This window comes from Pongo pygmaeus, chromosome 5, assembly GCF_028885625.2.
Source record: "Pongo pygmaeus isolate AG05252 chromosome 5, NHGRI_mPonPyg2-v2.0_pri, whole genome shotgun sequence".
Lineage (NCBI taxonomy): Eukaryota > Metazoa > Chordata > Mammalia > Primates > Hominidae > Pongo > Pongo pygmaeus.
Genome location: NC_072378.2, coordinates 8,456,249 through 8,474,359, shown reverse-complemented (window position 1 = coordinate 8,474,359; position 18,111 = coordinate 8,456,249). Strand labels below are relative to the sequence as shown.

Below are 18,111 nucleotides of genomic sequence, written 5' to 3'. Positions count from 1 at the left end.
TATATGAGAAAGGAAAAAAGGAAAGTTGGATTTATTTGAACCTTGTAGTCTCTAGACAAAGATGAAATATCACATTCTAAATTCCTAGAATTGTTTTCTTATTTAAGAGAGAAAGCGATATTTTAGAAAAAGTAGCTTGGAATTTAAGAATCATAGGAACATTTTGGAGTCAATATATTCAAAAGGTAAGAAAGGAACTATGATAGTAATTCATTTAAAAAAATGAAAAAACAATAGGGCTTCTCTCAAATCTTACAGGAATTTGTCCTTGCTGTTACTGGATACAATCCTGGAAATGGATATTTATTATGGCCTTTTTTTCTTTCCAAAAGAAAACAATTTAGTGTAAAAAGTAATGTTTGAGTCTGTTTGTACCTGTCCACCTTTAGTTTGCTCCAAGATTTAGCCCCTAAATCAAGGCTCTGCAGCTGGCTTACATATTTCCCCAAGACATCACCTATCCTCAGTAACCTGTGGCTTATTCAAACTGATAAGTCTCTGGGATTCTGAATTTTACGGTGCAAGAGTTTTACAATATTTCTCTGAAAGTAAAAATTAGAGAAGTGTTTTTGCAATATACTGGAGTGTGAAAAAAAGTGATCTATCACATTTTAGAAAATGTTATTTTTCAAGACTTGAAATACTATGAAAGTTAAGTAGAGTAAAATCTTACAAAAAAGGCTTTGGTTTCTGCTGTTTCAATTTAATCAAGGCTTGATCTCCTCTCCTTTCTAGCACAATTCCACAAGATGCCTTAAGTCTGATTTCTCCATCCTCTTGCATACCCAGGACAACCTCAAATCCCCAGAAAAGCAAATCTCTCTTGCCCTCCTCAATCTCCAACTGCCTATCACTCCCGCTTTCTTTCTCTCCTCCTTCCCCACACCCAACCCAATAGAACCCCACAGCTAGCCCACATGGTGACTTCACGTAGGTCAAGCGTAAGACAAAAGACAAGACACTTTATTGTCATGTGCTGGAAAATTTTTGCAATAACTATATAAATATTTGATGACTGTGAGATAAATGGTTTCTCCAAAATCCTTCAATCTGCAAAACTACAAGCAGAGCCCCCCCCCCCCCCCCCCCCACACACACACACACACATGCACACACCCCTACCAGGACCACCAGCTTTAAAATATCAATTAATCTGGTGGAATTTCAAAAAAGGAAATTTTTTTTTCCTAGACTTTCCTTAAAAATACAGTGTTCAACTTACTCCATAAAATCCAGGAACATGACTTAGACATCATATGTTTCCTACTATGTCTGGCAACTGCTGAATGAAAGAAAAGTATACTGTCAGCTCTGGAAAGTCTCCTTCCCTTCAGTTAGGAAGTCGGGCAAAGAAGGAAGGAATTTGGCCACTAGGCAGCACCCCTGGTACCACTTTGGAGATCCCTGGGAGAAAGAGATCTGGCCTGCCTACTTCCCGTAAAAAGCATTCATAGTGCAAGCCTTTTTAGAAACCTTCAAGCAAGCAGTATTGCTGAAGGTAAGTTCTGTGATCTGGAGAATTTACTGTGAATCCTACAATAGATCTGGATGGTGCTCGCTTTGGCAGCACACTTACTAGAATAGATCTGGATGAAGACTGGTCACCGTGCTCCTCTAAAATTAAACTACGAATTAGAAGACACTAGGTGAGTATATGAGAATATAACCAGGCTCATGAGAGAGGAGGGATTTCTAAGGTGAAGAATAATGGAAAATATTGTGAAGAAGAAATTACTTACTATTATATTGCTAGATAGCTAGCTGGATAGCTAGACATGTAAACTAAAGGGCAAATTTAGAAATTCATTTAATACTAATGAGATAATGGTTACATATGGTTAATATAAAAAAGTCATACAAATAGATACAAAAAGACTAAGGCACCAAAAAAATAGATATAAAAGGTAGCTCATTCATTTATTTATTCATTCAAAACTACTAGAACATCTCCCATGTGGCAAGCACCATCCTGGGTGTTATAAAGACAGCCATGAGTAAAGAAAAATCTATGACATAGATATTCATTCTTCGTGGAGAAGACAGAAAATTAAACAAAAAAAATGTATAACATAATGGCTGAAATGTCAGATAATGACAAATGCTATGAAGTACTTTAAATAAATGATCAGGGAAAATCTTTGGTTTTTGCAGAGTTTTATACATAGAAGGTCAATGTAGTCTCTTTATTTTGTAGAATATTACTCTGGCTCATGTGTGGTAAATGCATTCTAAGAGGGCAGGAGTGAAAACAAGAAGACCTGTTAGATCATGACTACACTACAACAAGTAAAATCTGATGGCTATGGAGCTATGAGAAATGACTGGATTCTACATGTTTTTGAAGGTATCACTGAAAGGATTTCTTTATTGATTCTATGTATTATATGAGACTAAAAAAATTCAAAAAATACTTTCAGGTTTGTACCCTGAATAACTGGTAAATCACAGTCCCAAATATTAAGATTGATATTGTTAAGGGGTGGCAATTTTAGGGGGAAAAAATCAACATTTGGTTTCAAATATATGAAGTTAATGACATCCAAGTGGAGTTGTTGTATAAGAAATTACATACACAAATCCAGGGGCTAGGTGGAGTTCGATAAAAGAAGATTTTTGGGGATTTGTCAGCAAAGAGATGATATTGAAAGCCAGAGGACACCTAAGATGTCAGCACAGGTGGAGAGAAGGGTCAGAAGAAGCTAAGGGTTCTATCTGCTGGCTGGATGTTGGTGCCTTAAAAACTGTCCGTTGAATACAACAGTTTTGCTAATTTGGGTTGCTAAATGAATGCATAGAATAGAACCCCAGCCCCTCTATTGAGTTTTACATGAGCAAGAAACAAACATCTTAACATGTTAAGCCACTTAAATTTCAAGGTTTATCTGATGCTTTAATTGGTGTTATCTTAACTAAAATAGAAATTAGTACCAAGAATGAACACTAACAAAAACAAAACCTTAAAATTGGTGGCACTGGCAGAAGATAACTAGGAAACTAATATCAGAGGCTGGAAAAATGAAACCCCAAGTTAAGCAGAGGCAAAATTTTCAGTAACAATGATGCCCACGATACCTTTGGAGGCAGGCCACTAACCTCCCTAGCCTGTGGCTGTAGCAAAAGATATTGTAAAATAGAATTATGTGAGCATGCATTAGATGTTACTAGCTTTATTTGGCAAGATATTAGAAGAAGAAATGACCACAAGAAGGAATTATCCAAAGTACAAATAAAAATGAAAGGGAATAAGAAAGCATCCAGAAATTTTAAGCCTCAACAGTTGGGAATGCTTACCTCAAACATTAATACATAATTTTTGAGATTGAATAATGAACAGTTTTAAGATATAATTATGTGACAAAATTCAGATTGAACCAGGCCTTCAACCCAAGCCTCATGGCCTTGGGGTAGATGTCACTGAGTTGAAAAAGAAATAAATGGTGATGAGAAGAAAAACAGATAATACTACTTTAAGAATTATGTCTAAGAAAGAATTGTGGGTATGGTAGCTGGCATATTGAACTGATTGTAAGCAAAGAGATGGAAGTCTATTAGATGCTTTCTATTTTTAATTTTTTAATTTTTATGGATACGTAATAGTTACACATTTATGGGGTACATGTGATATTTTGATACAAGCATACAATGTATAATGATCAATGCATAATGGTAATTGAGGGTATTCGTCACCAATTACTACAAACATTTGTCATTTCTTTGTGCTGAAAACATCCCACATTTATTCTTCTAGTTATTTTGAAATGTGTCATAAATTATTTTTAACTATAGTAGCCCTATTGTGCTACCAAACACTAGATGTTATTCCCTCTATCTAACTGTATTTTGTAACTTTATCCCCTTACCCCCACTACCCTTCCCAGCCTCTGGTAGCCACCATTCTATTCACTACTTCCATGAGATCAATTTGTTTTAGCTCCTACATATAAGTGAGAACATGCAACATTTGTCTTCCTGTGCCTGGAAGAGATGAAAGTCTTATTAATTTTAAAGAAAATTATATTGCAAAAACAACCATGAGCTAGGACGTAAAAGCTTTTGGCTGAGCCTTGAAGCAACTCTTAGGCCACCCAACTCATACAGGCAGGAGGCAGGCAGCAAAACCTATAGAGCCAGCCCTCAACTGCCATTGCGGCCACGGCAAATTTACCTAATGCTAAATGACGAGTTAATGGGTGCAGCACACCAACATGGCACATGTATACATATGTAACAAATCTGCACGTTGTGCACATGTGCCCTAAAACTTAAAGTATAATAATAATAAAATTTAAAAAAAAGAAAAAAAAAATAGACAAGCAAAGCTTCCCAGATGGCAGAAGCAGGGACCCCACAGAACAATGGACGGGAAAATTCCTCCCTGAGAATAGAATCAAGTTCTGACCATGGCACTTCTCTCACTGACAAGACCACATAACAGCTGTCCACAGGATTTCATCACTACCATGGACCAGTGACTACTGCATACATTGCAATTTTCTGTTTTCTGCCTGAGGTATTTATTCCATTATCCTGTCCTGGTGACACCACCCATGTAGCTGGAGTAGAGGAGGCAGAAAATTTGCAACTAATCTAGTAATCTAATAAATAATTGGTAACTTTGCATATTAACAGGTTATAGTAAAGTATGAAATATTTTGCAAAAATATTACATATATATACACACACATATATACACACATGCAAATATTATGGATAACTCTTAAATATATTTTATCTTTAGCTTACTTCCAACAGATACTCAACAGTTTGACTTTTTAATGCTTTAAGTTATGTCTAATATCAGGAATTTCTGAGACAAGATTCTACAGTATTTTCACATCATTTTTAGTACAAGACTTTGTAATCAAAGTCTCCATTAAACTGCTGTAGGCAACCTTGCTTGTCTACACCTATTTCATCTTTATCTACCAAAAGTACTTACGCAAGGAACTTCGTGCTGCCACTACCTCTGAATTATGTATTTTTTCAGGTCCCATAATATAGTACAAGAAAAAGGAGGCCTGTAGCTAGGGAAATAGCCCACCGTGTTAGTTTTACTTCCTCAACATCATACCCAAAGAAAAAGATTTGAATTCACGTAGTTTATTTGGAAATTGATCCCAAGAAACACTGGTTAGAGAGTCGGGGAGTGAGGTAAAGATAGGAAGGAAGTCAGGAAAAGCTACTTTGTCAAGCAAGTTGCCCCTCAGGTGACTATAACTTTGTGCCCTGGGAAACTGTAAGATGGACGCTCAACGTGGTGCTCCTCCTCCGTGTTGGTTCATCCACTGGGACCCACAGAACTAATCTTCTGGGTCTGTAATTGAGGGCTGCTCCTTGTTGGCACTCTTTCCTCCAGTACTCTCAGACTGCTGCAGGTCCCACTGGCCAGAGACACAGTCATCAGCAATTGGAAGTCAAACCGGATTGTATGAAAATGGTAAGGACGCAGGTGATGTGGGCAGCATGTGCTCTCTCCACCATGCAATTTGTCAGAGAAAGCACTCATAGGTAGAAGCTGCTGAGCTTAAAATATCTGAAACTTCTGTCCCATCAGCATTCCTCAGGGTATTCAGGAAACATTATCAGTTAATATTTAGGATTTATTCCCAATACTTTTTACCTTTCAGTATTTAGATGAAAGTTTTCTCACTATGAAGATATTAGCAAACTAATGGCATGCTTTATATCCAGAATAAAACCCAATATTCAGCTTCTAAAACAACTTATAACAAAACAACTTTTTTCTAAGCATAGATGAGGCTGTCATCTCCCTATAGTGCAATCAGTTCTAAATTTGCACCTATATAGTATGTGACATTATCCCACTTGTGCATAAATTACATGCATTTCCAAAGGTGCTAGATATTCTTAATTTTCTTTATAGTCCATTTACAAATAGTAATACTACTGGAGGAAGAAGAATATAGTTAAGTTTTATACTGAGTAATATATAACTTAATCATTCTAAAAATTGCCACAGATCAATTTAAGAGCAGATAATGTTCCTGCGAATAATAGAGAACCAATTGCATGTCTTTAGATCAATACTGTCTGTTTTAGATTATAAACTCCTACAGGGCAGGGATAATTTTGTTTAAATTTCCTTGACTAAAGGCTTAGTACCATACCATGCACTTTAAAAAAAAAGCTTTTTTTAATGTAAATATTAATATTTTGATCCTAACAATGTTCAGAAAATTCTTCCATGCTTTCTTTCCAGTCAACTGTATGGATTTGGCTTTGTTAAAGTTCTGATATAAGCCAGGTGTGGTGGCTCACACCTGTAATCCTAGCACTTTGGGAGGCCAAGGTGGATGGATCACCTGATATCAGGAGTTCGAGACCAGCCTGGCCAACATGGCAAAACCCTCTCTCTACTAAAAATACAAAAATTAGCTGGCACGGTGGCGGGCACCTGTAATCCCAGCTACTTGGGAGGCATGAGAATTGCTTGAACCCAGGAGGCAGAGATTGCAGTGAGCTGAGATCATGCCACTGCACTCCAGCCTGAGTGACAGAGTAAAACTCTGTCTCAAAAAAAAAAAAAGAAAAGTTTTTGCATAATCTACATATAGGCTCTGTTGAATATCATGCAAGTTGTTCAGAAGTTGTTTGTAAATTAAATTCTGCCTTAATTATTCTGCCAATCCATATCCCAGCTTTAATTTAATTTAGGGACCAGCATGCTTTGAACAGAAAAGTTACCCATGGTGGTTATTCACACTGCTCAGTTTTATCACATCCCCTTCTCATTCAGGCACCTGGTAGAGTTCAACTTTCTGGCTCCCTGAAGCTTGCACAGGACCCTGAACTAGTTCTGGGTAAGTACAAATGACATAAATTATTTAAGACCAAAATACGTAATCGCTGGCTTGAGACTACCCCAAATTCTATTTCCCTCTATCAAAACAATTGGTTATATTCTGAAGAAATGTCTGCTCCATTTCTGAAGTTCTAGAGTGAGGACACATGGAAACACTCCCTACTGATCCATGCCAGAAATTTAGCATGAGTGAGAAGTAGGCCTTTGGGACTGTAAACCACTAAATGTGGGGAGTTGTTTTTTCCTCCAGATCACACTCTTCACCCTAGTCAGCTGCAGGAGGCCAGTCTAAAGAATCAGTCCATTAGATTTCTTGCCCTCTGGCTCCAGATTGGATTCTATTATTAGAGAGATCTGGCAGAAGATCAGAGGGAGGAAGTGAATGAGGAAGGAGTATTTATATTCCCTTAGCTCACAAGTTCCCATTTCCCTCTGTGACGACCACGGCTCTTCTCAAGGTGGCCCCTCCGTAGGAGCCTCTCTTTCCAGGTAACTCACCCCTTCAAGCGTAGGGTTAGAAATAGACCCTGTGTTACTAGTCTTGGATACACTCTATCTCACGGCTCACCTGTTTCCTATCTACACCTTTGTAAGTAGCCCCTTTATTGGATATTCTTTGAATTACTCTATTGGAATGAGCCATCTGTTTCCTGCCATAACACCAACTGATACGTTTTTACAGCCTGTACTGCCTGGTTTACTCATTTTACCAATAAAACATGACATTGTTCACATAGCGTTCTTCCTGAACGACTGTGGTTTCCTCTCCATTCAATCTTGCCAAAACCAGGGAAGAGGCTGGAGATCTAAATTCCACTATCCTCTCAACAGTATTTATACAATAGAACTCTTTCCCCCAGACAATAATGCCTTTATGTCTGAGAAAGCAATGGCACTCCTAAATTACAATTTGTTGCTCCTCTGTCCAACCCCAGCCTATTTTAAAACTGCAGTACTGATTCTTTCGTACTTTAGGGAACTTTGAGAAAGCAAGGTCTTTGATATTATTCCTTCCTCCTCACATTACCTCCACGCATCTTCCCCCAGGTTGAGTTTATTTTTGTTTAGTGTGCAGAAAGAAAAATCTTCATAAAAATAATGTTCATAGAGAGTTGATTAGTGATTCCAGATACTGGATCTTGATAGGCCTGACATACCGTCAGTATCTTAATAAAGCAATTCATTTAGCTAGTTAAGAAATGAACAGGTTACTTACCTACTTGGAACCCCAGAAAGTTACTTGTTTCATCTCTCACTTAAGAGTTCAACGACATCACCTAAAAAAAAAATCATAAAAGGATCTCAAATACATACATTAAAATTTTAAAAAGAGAAACTAGTAAATTACAGATTATCATCTATGAAGTATGTTCAAAAGCACAGTTTAACAAGCCTATATTTAAAATTACTACAAATAAAAGTGATTTTGCCATTAGAGGTAATTTATGTTTTATGTACATTTGACTTATCAAATTATCTCCTAGAAGTCCAATCCAAGTTTGTTGGAGACAGATAAACATTCTATCTCCCTAAAAATTACTGTTTGTTTTCCTTTCCTGGATAGTGCTTCTTTATCCTTGATTTCTAACATTTATGTAGCATTTCACAATTTCAAATCCTTTTCATATATGTTGGTAGTTCTTAGCCTTTTGCAATTTGTGGAGACTTTTAAGGATCTGATGACAATAATGAACATTCTCACCAGAATTTTGTGAATGCAATGTTGGAGGGTTCATTGATGTCCTAAAATCCATCCAGGGTTACTAACTCCAGTAATCCACAGGTTAATCCTCACAACATCTCTATGAGGCAGGTATTGTTATCACCATTTTTTAATTAAGAAAATTAATCTGCACGGGGTTCAATTACTTGTCCAAATCATACAGGAGAATTTGGTGTTAAACTGAAGCCTTTTGACATGACAACCATGTTTTTCTTTGTGTCTCACGACAGCCTCTCACTTTTGTTGATGTGAATTGACACCTATATTACACTATTTTATTTAATGAAGGTATAGTCAAAATTTACTAGATAAGAGTCCCAAACATACAAAATTTTCTAAATAAATCAGGCTAAAAATCTCATCTGATCTCCAAATCATAGATCTATTTTGCTTTTAGATTCAGTTAAATCTCTAATCTATAAAAGTCATTCACTCGGAAGCATTTCGAGCTTATCCCATGGTGCTATGCAAAATTAAAAGCAAATATCTATTCCCAAAACAAAGATGTGGTTCACATTTTAAACAGCTCTCACTTTATCTGTTTTCCTGTCAGTATCCATGTACATCCAGCTTGGACTCTGCATCCATGGCCATAGTCCCTGCCTGCTTGGTCTTCCTTCATTTACTTCAACTAAAATTCTCAGATTTTCTGACCAAGGATACCCAAAGCCTCTATTTTACTATTAGGTTGAGTCATATGAAACTGTAACGAGCTAGAAAGAGTAGAATATTGTCAGTTTAATAACATTCAGTTTTATTTAGCTTTAGTGCCCTGACCTGTTGATGTTCAAGTCTTATGGGGAAAAGAAGAAGAACATGATTCCAAGAAGACCTGGTTCTAATGCACTGTGCCATTTAGCAGGTCAATTGCTTCAAGAGAAACACTTAAACTCTCTGAGTAACAATTCCTCATCTGAAAATGAGGACAATATGGTTCACAATTGTGTCATAGGATTGTGGGGAAGTATTCCACAAGATAATATCACCTGCGAAAGTGCTTCAAAAATTGTTAAAGCACTATACACATTTAGGTTGCTGTTAATGTAGTCAGCAAAGAAGCCTTCATCAGCAAAAGCAGCATTCAATTTTTTTAAAGAGCAGTAGAATTATATGTCCACTAATTACTCACTGCAAATGTCCAGCCATTACTAGTACCCCTCACATGTTGGTGCTGGTTGATTTATATATATTTATTTACATCACATTGTGATGACTTGCTTGGTCAGCTTTACAGAAGAGCCGATGACCTGGTTCCTACATTGAACATAAGCCAGCAGGTGAGTCACTTAAGAGACACAGAGGAATTGCATGATGTCATTATCAGCCCACTGAAATCACATAATTAATTTACTATCTGGTATTAAATTACCACTTCACCATAAATAACACCAATCTAACGGTCTTAAAAAATAACTGAAATAAAGAAGGGAAAGTTATCTGTAAATAGCGTATGTGAGATTTTTAAAGATATTGTGGTAAAATTGTGTTTTTTCAGAATTTTAAAAATGCACTAGGGCTTATGTTTAACAACTTTCCTACCTTCTAAAGGTTGAGTAAACAATATTGCAGTATAACTTTCAACATCAGAGCCAAGCCCTTCAGTAAATAAGGCCAAAATGAATTGTATCATTGACTACAAAATGTGCAAGGCCAATATGAACCATGAGTAAAAATCAAGTGGAGGCATCAAAGACCTTTCAGCAACTGTTTTCTAGGCTTGTAAAATTCAGCTGGAGAAATTGGTACAGAATAAGTTTACAAAATAATGAATTTCCTACTATGTTATAGATCTTGAAGAAAAAATCAAAATAAAATGCAATTCCTCAAAAGGGCCAGTTTTTTACGATTTGACACCTAACTCATGACCCTAAAACCAACAATAACTGCTGTCACTTCAATAGCCTTTGTAAACATTTCATGGTCAGGTTCTCTTAGGATGCAAATCTGTAACACTTAAAAAGTTTATGAATAAAACAACTCAGGACATAAATCTAAGGTTTCAAATATGTGTATAAATAATTTTTACTTTATCTTCTTTTACAATTCATTTCTGTCTTGAGCCTCCATTCTATTCAGTAGTCAAATTTAGTCAGTGCAGTATTTCCTCAGTCTGTGACTAGCTTGATGATGTTCTCTACTCACTCATTATCCAAGGGCTGTCACCTTAGTTTCAAGGAGTCTATTTGGTGCTACTGAAGTGCCATCCTCAGTGAGAATGGGAGGATGTCATCTTCTGTCTCCATAATCAGATGATAAGGCATTCACATTTTACCTGTTTCTGGCCATTGGTATCTAACCACATCACCATGTGCCCACTCTCATTGGGTCTTAGATCATTGCTTCATGGAAGTCACTTTGCATCTTTTAAGACTCTGCTATGAGGCCCCTTCATGTCCACTATCTCTCTCTCTCCTCTATTTATGTGCCTCTGTAAGGAGGAAGTGGAGGAGAAGAATGAAGTGTACAATGCAATACGTTGGTAGATAGAGTTTAGAAAGGACTTCTTCCCTATCTAGAGGATAAACCTAATGGTTCTCTCTGCTTCTCTCCTACTGGCCATCCCAAGCTTTACCCACTTGAGTATGGGCTTTGGATTCAGAGAGTGCATTCAATCCCAAAGTCCAGCACTTTGGAAAAGTTTCTACTTTTACCTTGGATACCTCATCTATAAAATAAGTATAATAGTATCTCCCTCATAGGGTTGTTGCAAAGATTAAAGGAGATAATAAATGTAAAAATAATTAGAGCATTGTATGATGTATAATAATCATTCAATAAATGATATCTATTATCATCATTATCTCTCCTCTCTCCATGTGGTCCTCCAGCTTCTCCTACTCGTAGCAATGCATCAATTTATATGACTCCAGTCAAAAGACAGCAGGGTCAATGCTGAGTTTATAAATAAAAGTGGAACACAATGTTGGTTAGGAGAAGACATTTTTACAAGATCCCAAGTGTTGGTCTCAACCCTTGCGTACATGAGTGTGTGGCATTCCTTATCACTGTAGAAAATGTCCCCACATGCCTAAAATATATCATTCTAATGTAGGCACAGAGAGTTACTATTTGAATCCAGTCATTAATACCTATTTAATGTTATAACCACCAACCACAGTTGGATATTTTAAGTAAGGAAGGAGATCAGTATGAATTCTGTCAGCTTTCATCTGTTTCTTTTCCTGAAAGTATCCATTTTTAAATCCAAATAACCAGTTCTTCCAAAGTATTTACAGTGAAAAAGCACCAAAGATTAAATCAATCCAGAATCACCTCATGAGTAACTAGCCCGGTAAGTTAATTACAGGATTCTTTGTTGCTCTTTTTTATTGTGGGTAAGAGTTCTTGATGCAATATTTTTGGTTAATTGAAGATTTTCTTTAAAACTATGCAAGACAGCCAGCAAATGGTGCATTTATGTATGTAATAGAAATGGTTGTAATATATCATTAAGACACTCCAGGGCATGTTTTATTGGTTCATTAATACAGTACATGCCTTAGGTGTATTCAACCACTCGGCCCTATATTAATGGACCAATAAAATGTACCCGGGAGTGCCTTAATGCTACCCTAATATGGCTAAGTTTAAATTAATTTTTTCAGGCTTATCTTTTTAAAAATTATTTTTGCCCACTTGGGAAGATAGATTCCTTTACAGGGGGGAAAAAGTTCATGGTGACAGAATAAGAAGAAGCAGGATAATAAAAATCTTTTGGTTTTATCAGTTTTCTAAAATGGCTTATCCTTTCATATGGTTCCATTTCTAATCTCCTGCATTCCATTCCCAGGGTCTTCTCATATCTTTCATAGAAATCAATAATCTTGTGGCTAGGAGCAGGAAACTAATAACTATTTCGTTTTGGAATTAGGAGATCAAGAACCAGCAAATGTCATGTCTACCTATAAAAGCCCTGTTACCTTTCAATCTTTCACCGGGTCAGAACAAATACTTACCTTGCTTTTTCATCTACCTCCTAGCACCTTCTGTAATCAAGGAATGATGCTTCCTCTTAAAAGGAAAACGATTCTTTCATCCTTCTCTTTCTGCTTATCATCCACATGATACTCCTTCACTCAGCTTTTTAGAAATTCTTGGATTCTATCTTGGGTTATTTAGTAATCCACTTGATAACAGAAATTTGAGGAAATCTGAGGAAGGTATAAAAGTGTTTAACCCAGCTCCAAACTGAGTTAAAAATCTTAGCCTTACTGTGGACTTACTGGGTGGTATCGGTCTAAAAGTTTCCAGTTCCTCCTCAGCAAAAGGATAATAATGTCTGTCTTACAGGCAGAGCATGAATACTAAATGAGATAATGCATGCAAAACACGAGGTATAAAGCCTGGCACATAGAGACCATGGGGTGGTAGTGGTAGTTTTTGTTATTAACTTCTGAAATGCCACTGAAGAAATGAGGATGGATGACAACAGTTAAACAGTTTGGACTTCCCCAAGAAATGCTGACAATTTAGCCATCTAGAGTATACAAAGTAGATGCCCCTTCTCACCCTCCTCCTTTTTTTTTCTATTACCACTAAAGCACAAGACCTTTAAGGGGTACCTAAGAAACAGAGTATAGACTAGGGCTTCCTAATTTCTTTACCAATGGTTTAATTTTTCTTCAGACTGTAGTCATGTAGAGATGTTTATCACCACTGACGTCATGAATGTCATAAGTCCTATAATGTGGAAAAACACCATTCTTGACTAGAACTACAGTCTCTGTCTTCAAAGAGGTTATCTTTTAGTTGAAACAACCAAATACATGAAGAAGTTTAAGTAACAATACAAGATAGATTGTAAGTGCCACAGGAGCTTTTTATTCAACTTTAAAAATAATGGAAGAGGGTCCTGTGAAAAAGATTAATCACAAAAGGAGTCAACCAAGATGCAGGATCTACACAGCACCCTTAGTTTATTGAGGAAAGGGGTAAATTTTGAACTGGGCATGATGAACTGAAAAGAGAGATGTAGAAGTAATTCACATTGGGGAATGGGGCCAAAAATAATGTAATTTTACCAGTGAGCTTTTGATGAACAATATTTGGGTCAGAGGAATCTTGGAGAGCACTAGTGGGAGATGCATTTGGGCTACTCCAAATTTCAGGTTGTAGAAAATGAATACAGGAATTTTGGTCGGGGAGATGACTTAAAATAAAAGCAGTATTTTAAAAATATGTTAATTACTGTGATGCCTAGCGTAAACTGGAGAGAGGTGAGATGCTATCAAGAGAGATCAGTTGAAAGAGGATTATCATATTCCATATTTGAAGTCATTGGATCCAAAACAAGAAAAACATGAAATAAAATAGAAGAAGAACGTTCAACAAAAAAGTTGATAAATATTTGATTGTAAATACGCAAGGGAGAGGAAAAAGAAAGCAAACAAGAAAACCAAAAAGTTGAAGAAATGGGAAAATTATATAACTATTTGCTCCATTTAATTTGCTTAGCATAGAAAAAATAATTTTTCAATATGAGCCTCACATGTTCCTAGAATAAAAAAGGCGGAGAAAGTAAAAGCATTATCATTATTAAAAAATACAGTTAAAAAGTAAATAGCTCAGCAAAGGTGGGTCAGTTGTGTGTATTAATTTAATGTATGTAGAAAAGTACACTTTGTCAATCATCATAGCACAAAGTATAGCAACTCTGAAAAACCTCATTTCTTTCATTTTGCCAAAATGATTTTCTTCATCGGAACCCTGACTTCTTTCCACTTACTTAAAATTTATTTTTCAAGGCCCATCTTCTCTAAGAAACTTTCCTTGAGTTTCTTAGAGCACATTGAGCACCCTTCCTTCCTTGAACTCCTAGAGCCTTTGCTGAATTAGCCACTTAATTTAGCACTAAATTATGCATGTCAGCAGCATACAAGTCAGCATGATTATAAGAGAAAGAGGCAACAGTAGGGAATAGAGCTCACATTTCACAAAGTTTACCATGCCTACTCCCATTTCTCCAAAAAGAGGAATTCTATATACAGTTGGAAGAATGGTTGCATCATTGCAATGTGTATATCTACTCTCAGGATAATTGCATTATAAAATACTGCATCTCCATTTAGTGATTCAAGTAAAACATGAATTCATTAGATGAAAGTTGCATCTCATTATACCCACAGATTTACACGTTTGAGAGATAGGAAGGGTGCCTTTTATTAATTTTTTTGCCCAATTTGCACAAAAGAAAATTACCATAAATATGTGATGATTTATTGGGAACTTTCAATAATTATGTGAACCCTTTAAGAAACTATACACTTTAATTTTCCAAATATCTGCCCCAACTCAAGGATGGTATAGCCAAGGCTGTCCCAGCAATGACTGCCAGGGCCATGTCTTCCAAGGAGCCATAGCAGGGTGAGATGGAGCATTTGGGGAAGAGGGGTCTGCCCATCAGAGGTCATACAAAGTAAGAAAATCCAGAAAGTCAAGAGAAGCCAAAATCCATTAAGGAAAGCAATGAGTAAAAGCTAGAGAGAATAGTATTTGGAACTAGAAGCCAAAGAGCCAGCGGCAGATCAAAGCTGGGGTATATTGCCAAGAGTCACAGCTGAGATTAGTGAGAAAAACACCTAGTGACAGCCTATCAGTACTAGTGTTGCAAATTTAAAGCAATTGCTTAAAAATAGCTTTGGAACATTTAAGACTAGACTTAACCATACTGAGTTAAAGACATTGTTCTCATTTATCTTGACACCCTTTTGTTTTTGCATTTATTTCTACTATCTTTTGTGTGTCTAGACACAGTCTCAAAGATGATTGTTAATTTCAATAATTTGCCCCAAATTCAAATTTTAAGTTTTAGAGTCCCTATATTGTCTCTTTACTATGTACATTCATTTTTTTAACTCTCTATACAAATTTTAAAAACTACACATTACCCATAAACCTTGAAGCTGACAATACATTTTCATGATCATTGCACAATGATATCATAGGGAAACAATGTCATTCTTAATTTAAAACCAAATAGGAAGACAGAAATTTTATAGATTTCCAGTCACATGGCACAAATTCCATCATCAAATAAGAATCTTTAAGTAGATTTCAGTTTTGTCAATAACTATTCAAGGTCATATTTTAGAATCTGAAATTCTCCCCTCGCCCCCCATTATCTCTGTAATTTAGGCTCAAAAACTGGATTTATTACAGATGGTCGTCTACACTACCATGGAAATAATTGCACCAGCCTTTCTGGAAGGCGATTTGGCTATGCATACTAAAAGCTTTCAAATACCCTTATCTCTCTATCAGAGAGATCCTGTCTGTGATGTGTAAATGTTTCCTAAGGAAACAATCATGGATGTTGAAAATATTTGTCTACAAGGAGATGTCCATCACATCATTGGTAATTATAGCTTTTTAAAAAAATCCAAAGGTACAAAATAAGAGTGTGGCTAAGTAAACTATAAAAAATCTATGTAATGAAAGTAATTAACCACAAAAAAAATGTTGTGGAAAAACATTTAATAAATATAGAATGATGCATTACTAAGTATATGAAAAAAATCATCTTCTCACATAGTCTGATCCTCACATAGCATTTAACATCTGATCTTCTTAAAACACTGAAAAAGAACAAGCAAGAGGAACCTAGTTGATACAAAATGTTAGAATTCTTTATTTCTGTTTGTTCTTAGAATACAGCATGAGCTCCTTCCTATATTAAACGTCCCATATGACTATCTAGTTCCTCTCATTCCAACTTATTATTTGCTACTTTCCTTTTTGCTCACTACTGTCCACTTATTTGTGCTCTGTTCCTGAAATATACCAGTGGTCTTGCAGCCTTGGGGCCTGGCCATTTGCAGTTCCTTGCAACCAGAATGTTCTTCTTCCATTCACCATCCCTACCACCTCTCTCCCTGACTCTCCTTCAGACCTCACATTAAAACACATCCTCACAGGAGCCCAACCCTCTCCCCAGTTTAGAATAAGTCTCATTATTAGATATCCTCAAAGAACTCTGGATCCAGTTTTCACAGCATTTAAATCTATTTTAATCATTTAGTGATTTTGTGGCAATCTGTTTAGTATCTGTTATCTCTAATAGACCAAAAACTCCATAAAGGTATGAAATGTGTATTTCATCTATTAGGCATTCAATAAATTGTTGCTGAATGAATGAAGTTATGGGTATTATTTACTTTTTTCTCTTCTAAGTTTCTACAGCAAGCATGTGTAACTTTTATAATAAGAAAAAGCTTAGTTGCCAAAAAAGTCTAATTGAAACATTCTAATACCAAAGAACATCAGGATTAGGAAGGTCCTGGAATTATTCAATTTATATCCACATTCCATTTTCTTGCTAAGATAAACTAAATCATTACTTTAAAATCAGGATTTAAATATCTCTGTTACATATTTTGAACTTGAATTTGATTTCCTATTTTTTCGCTGTAACCATTAGAAGCTCCTCAAAGTTAAGAACATAAAATACCAAGCAGGAAGTCTCCGTGTGTGTGTGTGTGTGTGTGTGTGTTGAAAAGAATTTTGCCTTAAGTTAAGAAGCTACTTCTCAGATAGTAAGTACTAAAATAGGAATTTCATGAGTCAGATCAAAAGAAGAGACAACTCTTAAACAGTGGAATGGTCCATTGGTATGTGCGAACTGATACTATCTTCTACTTCTTTCTTTCAGCCTTGACCTATGTAACAAAGAATTTGGTTTTCACTATTCAACCAATGTGAAAATGACTGCCAACCTTCTACATGATCCACAGTCTTAGTCTGTGATTCTTTTTTGATGAGAACAGATCCTTGTGTTTGTACTTGTCTTCGTTTGTTTTTTTTTTCTGTCTCAAGTTACTTCTCTGTTTTTAAGCACATAAAATGTATTTCAACACTTAACAACACAAGAAGTGTAATCAAGAGCTACAAAAACGTTCCAGCTAAGTTTGCCTTTTGAAGTGATAACCAAGTATTGCTACACAGGCAGACCCCCATGGTAGCTTAATAGTATGTTATAAAAACCCTTTTCAACACTAAACAGGAAAGTAAACCTGCCAAATTTACTTTAAAATATGAAATTAATTTCCTGCTGCAGTCTCATTGCCAAAATAATTTCATCCAATGTTGAAGGTTTGTAAGTTGAATCTTTTCCTAAAAATTGGAAATTAAATGCTGTGTTTCTAATTAAGCCTCAAGTTATGATTTCTACTTGAGAAAAAGAACAAATATAGTTACTTCCTCTTCAGGGGATCTGAATTGTTCAATATGTGTAAGGTTCTTGATAATATTTTAAGTTTATTATTAACCTGGCAGAAAACACTGTTTCATAACTGGGTGTAATTTTAATAAAATAAAATATAACTGCATTATTATAAATGCCTCTTCTTGACTTTCTCCTAATCTGTCCAAATTCAGTGCTTCTGGTGGAACCACTTGAGTTCACATAGATTTATCTCACCCTATAAAAGCACAATTCATTAAATAGACTAGTCTATTTAAACTAAGGCAATTTTATCACAGTCAATTCAATTATTTAACACTGCTTTTTTAACTCACTACTTAAAGCTTTCTTTTGACAAGTATTTCTTTAAATAAATGAGTTGTAATT

At 35.9% G+C, this 18,111-nt stretch overlaps 1 long non-coding RNA gene across 1 annotated transcript; it reads left to right on the top strand.

Moving 5' to 3' along the window:
- The first annotated feature begins 1,407 nt into the window (after positions 1-1,407).
- On the top strand, positions 1,408-17,540 carry LOC134739687 (uncharacterized). Its single transcript, XR_010126570.1, has 4 exons — positions 1,408-1,646; positions 2,195-2,344; positions 6,758-6,821; positions 17,194-17,540. It is a non-coding gene; the product is annotated as an uncharacterized LOC134739687 (long non-coding RNA).
- The last annotated feature ends 571 nt before the right edge of the window (positions 17,541-18,111 follow it).